The following is a 15,596-nucleotide window of genomic DNA, read 5'->3' on the forward strand; positions in this document are numbered from 1 at the left end:
GAAGTTTTGTGACCTGAACCCCGATGGGGGTTTGTTTGCGAATATATCTTCCTATCTCCCATCTTATATTCGCGCGGCGGCTCTCTCACGTGACACCTTGCCACACGCTTGCGTGCCTTTTGAGCAGCCTGTTTTCCTACACTGAAAAAGCCAAGCACGTGAAACCAAAGCATCGCGCACCCCCCACCTCCGAACGTGGCGGAGCTTCGCGCATGTGTACGCACACTATGGTCCTGTTTCATGCTCGATCTGCAAGTAATAACAGCGCAGACATCCGTCCGCGCGGAGAGCGCCTGTCCTCTTATCGGCTGGACATCGCCGAAGGGTTGAACGAGCTACAGACGCGAGGACTCGGCGACGAGAGCCGTTTTTCCTCGTTCACAGAAGTAAGCCGGGATTTCCGCGCCTCCGAGACGATATACCAAGCCGGGCACGTGCGCGTCGCAGCTGTGCTTTCTGGTTCTCCGGAAAAAAATTTTTTTTTTCATGTTAGCTTTTCTTTGTTGTTGTTTTGTTTAAAGCAGGCGGAGACGTCTCCGAGGAAATGACCAGTCGAGAGAAAAGACGAAGAAAGAAAGAAAGAAAGTCGGATGACACGAAAAAAAAAAAAGCGTAATCTAAAACGTTTTCGTCTAGCTAAAGAGTATTGCCAGCTTGCATATACATGTGCTACATATCAGCCGGAAAACCATCAGGGAGTTGTGCTTTCGAGTGTGCGTTTATATATATATATATATATACATACATATATATATATATATATATATATATATATATATATATATATATATATATATATATATATATATATATATATATATATATATATATATATATATATATATATATATATATATATATATATATATATATATATATATATTCCTTCGCGACGATGGCAGAGGAGAGACTCACACCGAAGCCGCGTAGGAAGAACTACCTTCTCTCATCGTAGACGTCAAGGTTGCCGAACTGCGGGCGTGATCAGCATTGCATTTGTTTGGAGAAGCAAACCCGTTGGCTGTTTGAAATGCGTCTGACTGCGTACGCAGGTGACAGCAGGCCGCGATTCATTCTGATTCGAATGACGTGCGGTGGTTTTTACCGGTTCCTGTCACGAACATGTTTTCATTTCTTTTCTTTCTTTCTTTTTTTCATTCGTTTGCGTAGTTTTGACTTGCTGCTTTATCTCTGCGTTTTCGCCGTGATCGCCTTTGGATTGACGTTACTGGTGTAAAAATCGTGTAAGTCTTGCAGCGAAGGTGTTGATTCACGGGGTTTTACGTTCAAAAAGCAACGCACGGGTTATGAATGACGCTATAGAGGAGGAGGCCTCAGGATTAATTTTGACCGCCTAGGGTTAGTTAACGTGCACCCAATTCTCGGTGAACGATCGTTATTTTGCATTCCGCCCCCTGTCGGAAAGCGGTCGGTAATCGAACCTGCGAACCTCGTGCTCCAGCAGCAGAACGCCATAGCCACAGCGAGCCTCTGCGGCGGATCCAAAGAACGCGAGGCGATGATATGGCTAGTCTCTCAAGTTATGCGATGAGCATTCAACTCCAGATGCATTGTTTTCATGTTCTACTTCGCGAATTATCCTACGTATACGCACGAGTAATACAATGACAAGAGTTACAGCGGGCGCTATTCATGTGACATGTCTATTTTATGATGTAGGCAGCGCACGATGGAAAGCGTAGTAGTGCCACTTTTCCCATATACATGAACAGCGCGGCATGTATACCGAAAGGATTATTTCCACCGCGACCTTATAAGATAGCCTGGGTGTACGTGAGAGGTGCGCTGTGACCAACGCAGCGCATCTCTCTCTCTCTCTCTCTCTCTCTATATATATATATATATATATATATATATATATATATATATATATATATATATATATATTCAACTTGAAGCTAAAACGCTTAGGACACGCAGATATTCGTCTATCTTGGCTGCCGCGTTGCCGAACACCTTTGACATGGAGACAGTAAGTGCATCGGAGTGCCGCATCGGGTGTCGATGTCAACTGAGATCGTCTCCTCGCGACGAAACCCGAGGCCCTTCTCCAGTCTCCTTCTGAAATTTTCACGTCTACACAATGGGCTGCAGCATGTGCAGCGGGCTATGGACTTTGCACAAAGTATGAATCGTATCCGTAAGTCACTGGCTTATTCTTGACAGTGGAATTTGCACATCTGCAGACAGATGTAAGAAGGTATGAGTCGCCGAAGGCTGTCAGCTGCCGACAAATTGAACCGAATGCTCAGAAGCGGAGCGTTGTAGCCATCGACCGCGGTTCGTTCCGGACTTGGCATAGATGGTACATATGATGGGGCTCAATTGAATTCGCGGATGACGTAAGGTCGACAATGCTGTGAAGAAAAACATGAAACGTAGTTGTAAGGTGCAAAACACGTTCAGTTCGTTGCATTCCCCGAAAGCTTTATACATATAGATTGCGTCCACAGGCAAATCAATTTCCGCTTAATTCGCCACGATGGTCATTGAACCGTTCCATCTCAATAACCTTTCGCTGAAATTTGCCTAAACATACGTGAATGATGCCGTGCAACGAAGACCACTCATAGCATGGACGGAGCAGCATGTTTTTCACCTGGCGCGCTGTGAAAGATATAGCTGGTAACGAACTTTTAGCACCAAAACGTATAAAAAGAGAGCAGCTTAAACACGGGATTCTGTTGCCCTGGCATACACGAGTGACAGTGGCATCGTGTTCGCCCTATTCTCTGTCCGTCACGAGGACGCGCATCCGTCCCTCCGTCTGTGGCGACAGAATCCTACTGTGGTGGCATCCTCGCAAGCGTCCGTGCAACGTTATAACGCGCCTCGCTGCCGAGCCTTTCCCGGCGCCACTCTTGTTACGCACCTGTGCAAGGCACACGGCGTCGCGCGCAGGCGGAGGAGAGCCGCCGCCAAGGCCGCCTGGTTCCTCCGCCAGTGCAAGGGCGCCGCGACCGCGATAAGGACAACACGCGCGCGCCCATCTAACGAAACGCAACCCGCTCGCTCAGCTGTTTGGTCGCCGCCGCGTACTGCGAACGCGTCCAGGCGCGTGTGTGGCCCGGGAACTCCGGGACAGAGGAGTCGGGCGGCGGCGTTGGGCGACGACTCTCACTTTCCTCCAAGTGGGGACGACCCGGACGAGGAATAATAGCGGAGAGGAGGCCGCAGGAGGAGGGCGCGTGAAGGAGAGAAGACAGAGACGGCGGCGGGCGCCTTGGTCGCGGCCAGTTATTTCTCAGAAGCGGACCAACGCGAACGGTGCGCGGCCGAAACGTCGGCGCACTCCTGCATCGGAGGAGCACACGCTATCCGGCCCGCCGACGCCTTCTTCACCCGGACTGCCAGCTTCTCCGCGCAGCCCGACTAGAGTGGGCGCACCCACGTCGACGTTGCCGTTTCTCCCGTAGAGGCGACTGACAGTCCCGACGCTGCTACCGATCGGCAGCGTGTCTACGACTGCACCTGGCTGCGTCGTCGTCTGGCAGCGTCTTTGTGCGCCACACTGGCCGGCGGCTGTTCCGCTTTCGAGACAATTTGTGTGGCGGAGCCCAACTTCAGCCGGTGAGTGCACGCGTTATCCTGCGCGGTACGCGACATGCATGACTGCAGCGCATATAGCATTTCCTGGAACGGGATACATTCTGCAGCTGTATTTGGTGTCTCGTATCACGTAACACGAAAGAATGGCAGAAACGGATTCTCGAGAAGGTAAAGCGCTTGGTTTAAAAGTGTCTCAAGGTGTAGTTTTTGTTGCAAGCTGTACACGTGCAGCCTGCGTCAGCGCGTATGTTTGTCCCCGTCGTGCTTTTCCTGTGCTGACTGCTGAAGTTGCGCTTGCGGTGCTCGTCGTCTACGATGCTTCAACTGGTCGTCACAAAAAGAAGTATTCCTTCATTGTATCCATAGGAACATTGCGAATGCGCCCTTGACTGCTTGCAGGCTACGCTCTGGATAGACTCTCTTTTTTAGCCCTGCACGACAAACTCTCACACTCTCGTACACATCCGCCAGTTCACTATGACATGCCTGAAAGCAGTTTGGCGCGTACAGGATCGTAGCACTGTGGTGCTACGATCTTGGACTGCGCAACCGTCGTGGTGTCTCGGGTGTCTTTGTTATAACGACGGCTGGTCTGTGACATGTTTCAATCACATTGTTATTATGGACGGAAAAAATACTTTCTTCACTGCAACGCGGCGTAACTATGCTCTGCGTAACATCGCTGCCGAGGCTTTATCTGGACTGGTCACATGCGACTATCGAGTGTCATTATTTTTTTTTTTCCTCGTGAGGTTTTGCGTGCGCTCAGTAATGCTCCGGGCTGAACAGCTAGAACTATATGGCACGAACGTGTTGTTCTCCGCAAGACTGGCGACCCGTGTGGAAGTGGTTCCTTTTCCGTTTTTTTTTTTATACTTCTTCACCAGCATATTCATTACCCGAGAGTCCGCTGTGTCACCCATGGCCCCCAGGAGAACAAAGCTGCCGCTCTACGCCGGCGGTGCTTGTATTACACACTGCGCTCAAGACGGAGAACCGTCCATTGTCTGCAAATGCAGGCAATTCCTCGTGCCCTCGACAGGAAGGGAAAAATCAAGACTCTACTCTTTCTTACGGGCTCAACGATGGGGAAAGCTGCAATTCCTTCTCGGCTATCCGGAAGCGTCTAAGAAGAAGAAGAAGAAAGAAAAATGAAGTTCGGCCAGGGAGCACAGAAGCGAAGCGCGAACGGGCCGCTGCCAATTCCGCACTTATTCCTTATTCTTCCCTCCGCGCGTACGCCGCGTGCCGCGCTGCGTATACTGTGCCGCGAACAGTGATCGACGACCATTCTGTAAGCTTACGTGCCGTCATTTGTATCTGCTGCAAAAAAAAAAAGGAAAGGGCCTGTCGTGTTCTGTTTTTGTTTTCTTCCTTTCTTCGTCGTATATCGCTGATTTCCTTCGCCTTTTGTCTCTGTGCCTATAGGATAGACTGGAAAAAGCACGGCTTCCCAGACACAGAGCAGGAAGAGCGCTGGTTCGTGCGTGCGTATGTGTGTCCGCGATGTTGTTGTTCCTGCTGCCGCGTGATGCATACGGTTGTTGATGATGATGGTCGGCGACGTACCGGTTGCGTAATTGCCTCTCGCGCGCAGATTGTTTTCCCGAGACCGCGCGGGGCCTGGTACGGGCGGGCGTCCGTGTCGCTATACGCGGGCTTCTTCACTTTCTCCGGCACCAGCGGCGTTTAATACGGAGATCCTGTTGGCAAACGATCAAAACGCGCCCCGAGCCTCTGTAGATCTTATTCCTCTGTCCATACCACCTGGGACCGACCGCCCGTTCGCGACCATCGCTGAATGTGTGGGCCGCAGCAAAGATGCTTGCAAAGCACTTCGAGAGACAGGGAGATAGAAATGGTGGTAATGATAACAATAATAATAGATAAATAATGAAAACACGACATGTGGCCCTTTGGCTTGATTAGGTAATGCGTGCCCACAGTGTATATAGTTACGTCATTGAGGCGAGCGCGCGACTGCGATGGCCATCGGTGAGCATGCAACACTGAGCTTAATGGATGTATCCGAGAGAAACGTGAAGACGCCTTTTATTTTCATTTTCCTCGTTGTGCTACCCGCCTGCATGGTCACAAAAATACACAAAGAGTTGTTTGAAGGTCGTGCCAACGACGATAAGGATATATATGAGGCACCGTAGAAGAGTTGTCCAGGTGAACCCTCCCCTCCCTCACTACTTTTTTTTTTCTTGTTCTTGATTGTGACGGTAGCGACTGTAGCTATGTATTTCGTTCCCAGAAGCGTCTTAGCGCAGGCGCGTACACTGCTGCAATTGGCTCTTTCGTCGAACGCTGCTGCTGCTGCTGCTGCTGCTGCTGGAACGAAAATTGCGAGCCCGTAAATGCTCTAAGGTATATTTTGTCATTGTGTATAGAAAAAATAAAGAGGGGGAGAGGGTGTTAATGTTTGCGTGAAAGGAGACGCGCATTTTATAGGGTAAAAAGTCAAGTAAGTCAACTTTGATGCGTGGTCATGCGTTCAGCTTCGAAGGCAATGAACAAATGGGGAACGACAACAGCGTTAACAGCACCTTGAAGGGCCCCTCGCCAGGCCACATAGAAAATTTTGGTTATACGCTGGAAATTGTTACGTGCCCTGCAAGGAGTATTCTACCGCAAGAAGTTTTCAAATCAGTTCATTAATTGCAGATACAGAAATATTTGAACTGCTGCGGACCCGCTAGCGAAAATCCTACCCTGCGTACTCCCATACCGGAACCGGATAATCGCGTGACGAATACGTCACGGACACCGCCTTCCCCCTCTCTCTCTCTCTTCTCGTTTTACAGCGGAGCTGTTTATGCGGACCCTGTGCCGTCGTTGTCGGACTTCGCTAAACCTATCATCATCAACAATGCCTCGAGCGTCTTCATGCACAGCTGGCTCCGTTGCCGCTTGTCATACCGGCGTAGAATTTCACTTTTCTCCTGTCGTCGTAATGGGAGGCCGCGTTTACGGGGGTATGTGCCATTTCTTCAGGGGGTATGAGCCATTCGTTGTCTTACGTCACGGACAGATTTAATTTTGAAGCAATTAAATTTTGAAGAATCGCAAGCTGCAATGCCGGGCGGATTCTGCTCACCACGCCACGGAGCGAACTCGAGACATCGAACGCAAGCGACAACGGCGGACTGCGGCCATACTGTCACTGACGTCCTTCTCTCCGTCGCAGCCGAACGTGCGTGTAACCTCATTAAGAAACACAAAGACGTCAATCGTCAAAGCAATCCAACCAATCATCAAAACGATTGCAGCGCCCGCATCTCCAGCGGTGGGCCTTGCGCCCAATATGAGAAGCTTTGGATTAGTATTCCGCACATTCCATCCCAGCTACAACTATGGGAAGACCGCGAGTGGTGCTTAGTTCTGTGGAAGAAGCTGCCTATCGCGAGTGTCATGAGAGTTGGCTCGTGAACGTGCTAGTGGCCGTAAGCCCGACCCCGAGCTGCGCGCTTGAGATGCTGAGTTTAAACGGCAGCGCCCGGAGGATTGCTAAGGGGTGCTACATTGAAACACTCGGCAGGGAAACAAAAACGAATGCCAAGGCATTCTGGCAATACATGAAAGGTTACGGAGCAGATCCATCGGGCATCACCGAAATTGTCTTTAATAATGAGAAGTTATTAGATGGCATTGAGAAAGCTACTTGTCTAAATAATTACTTTCGTTCGGCATATTTGCCAAAACACAGCTCTAGTACTTCACCATGCACAAGTTCCGTTCCGACTATGTAATCAGTAGAGCTAAATGTGAATGGAATCAAAGGATTACTAAACAATTGATGATAATAAGGCAAATGGACCAGACGGCATTTCTCCTTGATTTCTAAAGCAATGTGCTCAACCGATTTCACTTTACCTCTACGTTCTCTACACCAAGTCTTTGATCTTCGGGTGCCCTCCCGGATGACTGGAAAATTGCACATGTCGTCCCCATTCATAAAGGTGGGTCAAAAAAAGATGTAAATTAGTGTAGGCCATTTCACTTACGTTCATACCATGTAAATTATTAGAACACATTTTATATAAAGAGATAACAACACATTTACTGACAAACAACGTACTGGCTTCACAACATTGGTTCCTTAAGGGTCTATCTTGCACAACACAACTGATTGAATTTTACCATGACCTTGTATCTCATATCGACACCGGCGGACAAATTGACTGCCTTTTCCTGCACTTTCAAAAGGCGTTTGATACTGTTTCACACTCTTTGCTTTTAGGAAAACTAGAATTACTAAATATTAAGCCTACAGTTCTAGCTTGGATCTAAAACTATCTATCGTTCCGCAGACAGTGCGTAGTATTAAATGGCAAGAAATGCAGTTTCGTAGACATCACATCGGGTGTCCGACAGGGCTCAGTTTTGGGGCCACTTTTATTTTTAATTTATATAAATGACATTTGTTCAGGAATTAGTTCTAGTATACGGTTGTTTGCCGATGACTGTGTCTTATACAGAAAAATTAGAAAAGATGACGTTGCCCTGTTACAAAGTGACTTCTCATGTGTTCTTGAAGGGTGTATTGTAAAATGAACTAAAATACTAAAAAATGCGTTCATGTTACTTTTACAATAAAAAACACAGGCTAACCTCTGAGTATGTCATCTGCAATAACACAGTGAAGCAAAAATTACACTATAAATACTTAGGTGTGACATTCTCAGCTGATTGTTCATGGAATGCTCACGTTGATACAGTGGCTGCTAAGGCCGCCAGGACCTTAAACTTTATACGGCGAAATCCAAGACACGGGCTGCCATGTTTGAAATCAACTGCTTGCCTAACATACGTTCGACCGATGCTCGCATATGCTTGTGCCGTGTGGGACCATTGGCAAAAAACACTAAGTGATAAACTTGAAAAAATACAGAACAGATAAGCAAGGTTTGTCTTATGCCGGCACTCAAGAACCGATAGCTGTACCAATATGAAAAATGAAATAGCATGGGAAATTCTTTGCTCTCGTCTAAAAAAAATTGCGACTCAAACTCCTTTATCAAATATTTCATGGTAAAACCGGTATTCGAAAGCAAATATACTTACACAGGCCTCATTATGTATCTGCACGTACTGATCATCGTTCCAAGATTTTAGAATACCGCACTAGAACTAATATGTATGCCAATTAATTTTTTCCGTTCCATTAGCGAACGGAATCGCCTATCCAGTCAATAATTGTGCTGTGTCAGTGAAGACGCGTTTTTTTCGACATTGTAATCCCCCTGCTATAGCGCCTTCAGGCTAAGCAGGGTAATTATTGAAGAAAGAATAAAGGCCGACCCCGAGCTGCGCACCCGAGAAGCCGAAGCTCAAGGGCAGCGCAACACAGCTTCGCTGTTCGACCATCTTCACGTATACTGGAAGGGCCGGTGATTTTTTTGCTGAGTGGCGCACTTCCGGTGACGGTCACGCGCGCGAGCTGTTGCATTTGTTTTGTTTCGCGCACTGGACGATCTCGCACGCTTTGCACGAGAACACATGATTAGCGGTGTAAGTCAGTGCAACAATCACGAGCACTGAGGCAGGCGTGAGAGGATGAAAGAGCATGATCGCGGCGCTGCACCACGGTAGAACGTGACATAGTTTCGTTCTCTGCGCGCGTGACTGCACGACGTGGGAACAAGCAGACGAGACGGAAATACACCTCTCTTGCTACGGCACGAAGCAAAACAAAAACACGCAGACATTCGGTTTGTATGTTTTATTATTTCTCTAAAATTTTATTTGTCTATTGAAGCATCATATTAAACAAATAACTGGTGTTGCCTCGAATAATAAATACCGGAGTCACGTGTCACTACGAGCGACGTCACAGCACTGTCATGTACCTATAGGCGCACTTGCGCGATAGACGTCGACTCTTCGGCTGGGTGAGCGGTGCCCGCGAGAAGGGAAAGTGGTTTGAAAGTTATGCTCTTTTCGCGGAGCGTAGAGACGTACAATAGCAGACGCGATCGTTAGCGCGCACTGTATGCACTGCGTTTGTCTCAGCTCAAAGCGGCCCAACCTGGTCAGGAGCCTTTTAAAGGGCTGCGGTCATCTGATCACGCAACCTGCTTATTGTAGCGCCCGGCTTGCGCTGTTCGCGTTTACGCAATCAGTGTTATATATATGCGGAGGTTAACACCCAGACGCGTATAATTCTTCTACTCGGATGAGCGTTTTTGTTGTTTCGTGGTGTCAGCCATCGTTTCGCGGTGCGACATGTGACCGGCACAAGCGCGCCAAATTTTCGAACAGTAATTTACAAATAAAATCAACGAGACGTGAAAGAGACACGCCAGAGACGGTCTGTGGCGTGTACCTACGCGTGCAATTATTTGTTGCTAACGGCTTGTGTCCTGAGAGTCGAACGATTAAAAACAGAACATAAACTCTTGATGCCACTCATCTGCGACAATCTATTGCCTTTTTACGGCGAATAATCCGCATTGCGTGGATGATGCGCGCAAATAATCGCCAATTCTCATCCGCTAACCTGAACGTGGAAGAGCTGTTGAAATCCCAGGACGAGAAATTATACGCCATCTGCGCAACGAGGAACATCCGAAAACTGGATGGCTTTTGGAGGATCCGGTAAAGTCTCCACGGAGTTTACCCGCCCTGGTGGCTCAGTCGTTGCGCTGCTGAGCGCGAGGTCTCGGGTTCGATGGGGGCAGAATAGAAGAATGTTCGTGTGCTGTTCACTGGGTGCGCGTTACCGAACCCTAGGTGGTCAAAATTATTCCGGAGTACAACACTACGGCGTGCCTCATAATCAAATCCCGGTCTCGGCACGTGAAACCTCAGAATTCTAGTTTAAAAATAGGGAGTGGGCCAGAAGGAAGGATTTCGATTTGCCATCTGTACCACGTACAAGAAGCACGGCGTCCTCCTCCAAGTATACCGACGGCCTCCCATAAAAAATAAATAACAATAGAAAAAGGAAAAAGAATGTGTGCAATCTAGCTGTGCAAATGTTTGCAATGGTTTACGATGGCCGAGTCAACACGTGTGGTACACTGATGTGTTCCAGCATCCTTAGCGTGTTTTTGTTCGGGCAGTTTTTCGCCTGTACTGGTCGTTTAACAAGCGCAAGAACTCAACCGTACGGCTTCTCGCTCCATATGCTTCAATTGGGAAAACAATGGCGCCGGCTAATAGAAGCGAGTAATCCATCGCTCCCGCTGCGAGACGCGCGCCTCTCGCGAGGAACAAACAAACATCGCGGTGGGGGAGCAGCGGAGGACCGCCCGCGATGCGTCCGCGCCTGAGTATTGTCCGCACGAGTGGAGAGGGGTGCATTGTTTGGAGAAGGAAGCTGCATGTGTGCATTACGGCTCTAATGACCGCCACTTGGCGCACTGCCACCAAGCGGCCCATCATTCGGCGGCCGTTCATAATTGATTTGTCTCCCTGTCGTTCGTCTTCATTTCGGTCGCAATGTGGGGTGCGCGCGGCGAGTGCTAATGAAAGGCTCCGTTCGATGCGCCCGGTCGAACTGCACGGCGGCTCCCGTGCATGCGCTTCTCGTTTGCTTCGAAGGAAGAGTTCGCTCCACGCGAACTGTCGAAGCGACAGTGTACGCGTGCACGTAGACGATGCACATCAGCGCGGAATCGGGACGCCCCCCTACCACTCATTCGAACTCGCACGCACACGCAAGCACCCCACGAGTTCGTAGTGAAAAGCTACCGCAAGCGAAATAAAGAGCGGTGGGTCACACCGCGTGGCTGTATAGAGAGACGGGGAGGAGAGAGTGCTGGAGACGTTTGCCTGGTCGTACACCTAGCATGCTACACTGCAGATGACAAGCGTGATGCATGTAATGACACACTCATACATAGCGCACACGTACGCAGCATTCACATCCAAAACTTGGCGGAGCCAAGAGGTGGGACATGGGATTTACTTGCGGATTTTCCGAGTTTGGTCATGGACATTGTAGATTTGAATTAGCTTTGCGGTAACAGTTTGGTGTAAGCGTTGAGTGAGAACTCAGGTCAACGTCGCGCCGAACCTACATGTGCTCCCGCAGATCCAGACTCTTTTCGCAGCTAGTATGTATGGCTCCGCGCTGAACGGATCAAAGCCTAGGTGACTTGGCGTAGAACTGATGCTCTTGCTGACGCAGTGGAGTAAGCACATCATGACTATTTTTAGAGCACCATATAAATAAATTTGACCGAGACAGGTGCTCATGTAGGTATGAAAAATTAAATTTTCAGAAAGGCGAACATTCGTGAAAACTAAGCTTCAATATAGATTTCTTGTTTATAGATATTGCAGTGGAAACAGTAGGATTAAATTTATTTTGATCCAGCAGCCTTTGTATTCGCGACGAACCTCCTTGGAGTCCGAAGTCGACTGACTTTTCTTTAAACAGCCTTTGCGTGTACCGCGCATAATCGTAGTTTGTTTTGTTTCCTACTGTTTTCACCTGCAACCGGCAGTTTATATAGGTACGCCTTCTTGAACAGTTTTTTGCACGGTTGTTTCCACGACATCTACCTACTGGTAAACAGTAAACGAGCGAGGTCTTATAATATGAACGCGGTGATAGATATGCTGCAGCATAGGCCACAGACTCCATTCACTGCCGTCTATTCCAGTATAGCTTTGCCTGCCAGCCTGCTCATTGTCTTAAACGCTGACCCGTACCGAACACAGCGATAACGAGTCGAACATCCACGCAAGGACTGCCGTTGAGGTCGCCCACACGTGCAGAGACCGAGCGGCTACAACCTCCGCACCTCTAGCTCTCTCTGGAATTACGTGACGTGCATTCGCTGCCGTACGCATCCGTGGATGCATGGGTGTGGTTGGAGCGATACCATCTCGTGAGCACGAGATGAAAGAAGGACGCGATGGACAGTAGGTCAGTTACTAAGTGATCTTTTGTTTCGCAAAGAAGGCAAAGGCGCGGGGGAAGAAATCGTTGACTCATGCAGCATCAGGGCCGCAATAAGCACTGCGAACGTTCGTTTCCTAATGAAACGGAAGCTGCGCTGCACAATTTGTTCTACTCCGTGTCTTTGTCTTATTTCTCTTCTCTCTAATTTTTTCAAGGTTTCCTTCCCAAGGAAGGCAACGCCACCTCAAGGATGCATGCGTTGAAAACACAAGGCCACGCTAATTGAGGTATAGACAACGGGCACGCATATATACTATACTGCCCAGTTAAGCACATTTGACGAGCGTTCTACGTCCGCGAACATTGCACTGTCCTTTCGAGGATTGCGTACGTAGAGGGCTCGCTATTAGTAGTTCAACGCGATCTGTAACGAGTACTGTACATCCCGCTCACTTCCGCGCCATTCAGTCATGCACCACGGTGCCGTTTCGGCTCTCTCTTATGCACGATTCCTTGGGCGAAGTCGCATTTAGGACCTGGGTTTCAATCATAGTAAGCCTTTGTGCTCGCACATTCGTCGTCTTGGTTGCTACGTGCCTCTTTTGAATGTCACATGTCTGCTGACTAGAAGAATATACGTGCATAAGCGCATGGCTGAACGCACATTGTCGACGCGCAGTGTACCTGCTCCGCAGAGGCGCACACGAGGCGTCTATGTACGAAGCAAAGCGTGTCGCCCGACAAAGGTCTGCGGGCGCCGTCATGAAGCGAGAGACTAACAAAGGGCGGACACGTCCTGTCTGCGGACTAAGGACGCCGTCGACGCCTGATGAGCACGGGTCACGCATTTCGTTCGCATTCTGCGCACAGGCATGCTGGAGGAGCTACGTACTGGATCCAATTCTGAGCTTTCGATCATTCATGTGACCTCCCCCCTAATATATATATATATATATATATACATACATGCTTGCAAAAGCAAGCACACTAGAGCAGACGAGCGCAGGTGATTTTGCCATCCCATCCCTACACTGTCCGCCCTTTAAAATCAAGTTGTTGACTTTCCTAAAGTAAATTCGAGCTCTTGTAGCCTTCACCACGGATAGATGCGCCCGATATGCGCACATTTCGGAAAGTAGTGAGGTATTGCAGGGAAGACACCCTTGCCGCTCTTGAAAGAGGTCTGGGCACAACGTCGCCGTTCCAAGTATGCCGGAGGTTTAGAAGCCAAAGATTAATGTGACGATTCAGCGACAGAGTGATTGATCTGAAATTCTTGAAAATTATCTGTTCCCTCGCGATGTTTCGAGATTTCAGCGGCCCGCTGTGAGTGGCATCAGGCTAACAGTAAAGAGAAAACGCAGTCTATAGTTGCGACTTCTGTCGTACCGTCGCTCATTGGATGTCATTGGTCTAACTGACCGCACAGTCATAGGTATAACGTAGCGTCAAGGTCACTTCTAAATGTATTCACGTTGAGGGTGAACAAACGGCGAAGCCGACTTCCCTGCATGCGGCCATGCTATGCGACGAAATAAGTAGAGCGAGAAAAACTATATCAACGATGCGGGGGCTGCCCGCAGGTCGCCTCACGAGCCCTGCGAGGAACTTGTTCCGGTGCCGCGCCTGCAAGCAGCACAACTGTGCAGGAAATTCCGCGCAGCACAAACCCCGCGGTTATCACATCGCCTATCAACTTCGTCAATTTTATTCACTTAATTAAGCGGGCAGGGTTCTGTCTCCTCAAACAGCCAATTGCATCGTTAGTCGCGTGAATGGATGACCGTTACATCATACACACATCTCCTGCGCCTGTCGAACGGTACCCGCCTTATAGTACGTGCCGCATTTCTGCACTTCAAGTGCGTCGTCTGTAGCTGAGCAGAAGGCGAACAAGAGGCCGGTCCACTAGCAGCTCCTTCCTCGTACATAATGGCTCATTGTCCGGCCGGCCTCAACGGCGACTTCCGTTTCACGCCCGCCTGCGCATGCCGCGTATATGCCATACCGTCGTATGAGGGCGCTATTTATATCGTCATCAACCGCTACGAGGCGGTGGTGGACAGGGCGTTCAGGTCTTGACTTCGATTTCCGGTCGTACCGATTGCGTTTATATTGGGACAAAATCGACCAAATGGAAGTGGTTCGAACTGGAACGAGGTGCAGAAAAAAACGAGAAACGGGCCCTGCAACCCCGAGTCTACGAATGCCCTAAGCAGTAACAGGCCTGAACACGATCACGTGTGGCAGCTTGTTCCGCATAGCTCCTGGCGTTGTTGTCTCTCTGGCACAGCCGTTATAGGCACAAACATGTTTTCGTGGAGCTACTCCGTGGACAAGTCTCAGCGTTCTCGATGCATTGCGACGGCCTCGGGTCTTCGCCCAGGGAGTTGAGCTTGCGCGAAGGTTCATACTGTGTTCGCATGCATATATGTGTGTACGCTATCTGCATTTCACGTCATGTGTACTTCTCTGACTAGCCTCACACCTGCGTCTCTGCTCGGCGCCGCTCCTTGTTAACAGCCCACCAGGTCTCTTGTGCTGCCTCTGCCACTGCGCCTGCTGCACCTCCACACATCTGACTCTGCTGGCTCACGCCGTCACACGTGTCCTTTGCGCTTTGCTAATTATGCCTCGTTTAAACGCCCATTCCAAACGTAATCAGGCGCCTTCCGATTGCCCTGCTAATCCCCATGCATGCCTCATACCCCTCGTGCGCTTTCAGCATGCTCGAGCGTCATTTCACAGAGATAGCCGATTTCGTATAGAGAGCAGTAAAATATTGCTGGGGAGGGAGTTATAGTTCTGCATCGGAGGATCGTATAGTTGCGACTTATATATAGGTCGATAATATATTTCTCGGCCATATACTTCTGCCAAGACACGCATGATATGAATTATTCTTGCTGAAATCGGAGCTTGGCGCAGCAACCATGCAGCGTGCAAGGTTGAAGACATGCACATACGTTTGTACATATTGCAACACACTATTTACTTCGTCACGCCTTCACAAAGAAACACGCCTTCAATCGCGCGACTAGGTTTTTCTCATTACTATAAGTTTGATCTCATATATCTCGCTCGTTCATGTGCATGAATTACTAAATATACCAAAGTGCTCAACTTATAATCGGGAACTTATGTCTTTCAAATCTAACGACGAGTG

At 49.0% G+C, this 15,596-nt stretch overlaps 1 protein-coding gene across 1 annotated transcript in view; it reads left to right on the forward strand.

Moving 5' to 3' along the window:
* The first annotated feature begins 3,052 nt into the window (after positions 1-3,052).
* Positions 3,053-15,596, forward strand: part of LOC126547235 (Ig-like and fibronectin type-III domain-containing protein 2) — a 97,596-nt gene continuing 85,052 nt past the window's right edge. Inside the window, exon 1 of the mRNA XM_055062831.2 lies at positions 3,053-3,591. The gene's annotated coding sequence lies outside the window, so the exon portion shown is untranslated. The remainder of the gene's footprint in view (positions 3,592-15,596) is intronic.

The sequence above is a fragment of the Dermacentor andersoni genome, chromosome 1 (assembly GCF_023375885.2).
Source record: "Dermacentor andersoni chromosome 1, qqDerAnde1_hic_scaffold, whole genome shotgun sequence".
In the NCBI taxonomy this organism is placed as follows: domain Eukaryota; kingdom Metazoa; phylum Arthropoda; class Arachnida; order Ixodida; family Ixodidae; genus Dermacentor; species Dermacentor andersoni.